This window comes from Sinohyriopsis cumingii, unplaced genomic scaffold (assembly GCF_028554795.1).
Source record: "Sinohyriopsis cumingii isolate HCF-2022 unplaced genomic scaffold, ASM2855479v2 utg002136l, whole genome shotgun sequence".
NCBI lineage: Eukaryota > Metazoa > Mollusca > Bivalvia > Unionida > Unionidae > Sinohyriopsis > Sinohyriopsis cumingii.
The window spans coordinates 108,333-110,676 of record NW_028316138.1 but is presented as its reverse complement, the minus strand read 5'-3'; the positions used below and the strand labels follow the sequence as shown (position 1 = coordinate 110,676).

Below are 2,344 nucleotides of genomic sequence, written 5' to 3'. Positions count from 1 at the left end.
CTTTGTGGCATTTGTCGCATATCCTGCATGTACACATAAGAGGAAAACTTCCACAACTGTCACATCTTTGCCTTGTGCAATTTTTTGCTACATGGCCTTGCTCCCCACACTTGTAGCATACAAAATCAGGGCAGTCTTTTATAACATGTCCCGGATCAAGACATCTAGAACATACCTTAACTTGGTTATCGTGTAATACTCTAAAGTATTGCTGACCATTGACAGTCTGAAATTTCAGACTGTAAGGCAAGGATTTCACCTGCTGTGGAAATTTACATTTGACATAACGAGTCCCATCAGCCACACTAGTCCCAGGATAATATCTGCGTTGAATGGGAGAAAGAAGTTCTACTCCGTATTCACCGAGCTTCATACTTATATCATCATCGGTGATGTATGCTGGTAAATGAAGAATTGACACAATAATAGTGTCTGAATATAAGAGAGTACAATCAAAGTGTTCACTTCCAATATCAATTCCACACAAGGTATTATATGCTACTTCCTTACTCGGTAGTGTGACCTCATACAAATTTGCACCTTTGGGCACAACTGCATAGACCGACATATCTCCGGTTAATTCTTCTACACTTCTAACAATATCACTTGCCTTTATTTTCTTCACATCCTTTACATCAATCACCACGGTACATTCTTTCCCAAAACGACGAGAAGCTCCTGTCTGTCTATCGATGTTACTCAACATGCCATTCTTATTGTTAGCTATTCCACTGGTGTCATTAGAGTGTGAGTCAGCTCCTTGTGCTGCACGTGCAGCACGACCAGGCTTTGTATTCATTGTCACAGAAAATAATATTTTGTGTGGTGGATAAAGTTATCCACACACTCAAAATATATCTCACTTATATATGAATGCGATCAAACAAATCTTATCAACGTACCTGTAACAAATTAAAACAGCAAAAATGTCCATTAAAGGAAAAAAACTTGAAAATTCACGGAGCGATCATCAAACGTGTTTTCCTCCTGATGTCATAACCGGAAGTCCACAGCCGAACGCGCTAACCGATTGCGCCACAGAGACCTGAAGACCAATATCTCTTGGTCAATAATTAGTCAGCTACAAAGTCAAAATGACCGGTTTTAATGGAAGTGAGAGAAAGTGCGAAAGTGTCAGAAATGGTTATGATCAGAAATCTAGATTTCGTCTCAAACGGTCAGCCATTCGGTAGTGGAGTGCATGACGACATAAGCATTAACCAATCTCTGCAGTTTAAAATTTTAACTGGGCCATATTATACACCGCGTAATTAACACACGTAGAGATCATATAGAAAATGGGGTATCATTCGATTTGGTGAAAACTGACATCATTATGCAAATAAGGCATTTTATCTCTCTTCTCGCCTCGAATACATTGGATTTATGTCCAAGTTGGATATATCTATCTCTAATCATTCGGTTTTATGCATAACCCTTGTAGTGTTGGCTTGAGAGTATTTTCACGGCTAAAATTGAGTCATGATCATATTGGAAGATTGTGTGTAATATCATATCTGTAAACACTTTTATGTATCTATTATTACAATGCATTAAGTACAAAAGTCTTGTTCTTTGGCGGCAGTGTGCAGGTAATGTCAAAATAATTTTCGTAGTTCAATCGTTGTATAATAATGCAATAAACATGATTTTAAAAATATATGTACATATATTATGCTTCCTTTTTGTTCGGGAATATGGCAGACAAGGATAAAAGACTCAAATGAAAAGGTGCAAAATAAGAGTCATCGTCCCTGGGTGGGCTCGAAGCACCACCCTTTCGGTTAACAGCCGAACGCGCTTGCCGATTGCGCCACAGAGACCTGAAGAGCAATATCTCTTGGTCAATAATTAGTCAGCTTTAAAGTCAAAATGACCGGTTTTTATGGAAGTGAGACAAAGTGCGAAAGTGTCAGAAATGGGTATGTTCAGCAATCTAGATTTCGTCTCAAACGGTCAGCCAATGGGCAGTGGAGTGCGTGATGACATAAGCTTTAAGCAATTTCTGCAGTTTAAAATGTTCACTGGGCCATATTATAAACCACGTAATTAAGAGATGTACAGATCATATAGAGAAAGGGGTAAATTTCAATTTGTAGAAAACTGACATCATTCAGCAAATAAGGCATTTTATCGATCTTCTCGCCTCGAATACATTGGATTTATGTCCAATTTGGATATATCTATCTCTAATCATTTGGTTTCATGCATATGTCTTGTAGTTTTGGCCTGAGAGTATTTTCACTGCTAAAACTGATTGATGGTCATATTGGAAAATGGTGTGTAATCTCATATCTGAAAACACTTTTATGCATCTATTATGACACTGCATTAAGTACATAAG

The 2,344-nt window shown here is 37.9% G+C and overlaps 1 non-coding gene across 1 annotated transcript; it reads right to left on the bottom strand.

The window, feature by feature from the left end:
* Window positions 1-1,749: 1,749 nt before the first annotated feature.
* On the bottom strand, window positions 1,750-1,823 carry Trnan-guu (transfer RNA asparagine (anticodon GUU)). The gene has a single exon. It is a non-coding gene; the product is annotated as a tRNA-Asn (tRNA).
* Between the last annotated feature and the right edge of the window lie 521 nt (window positions 1,824-2,344).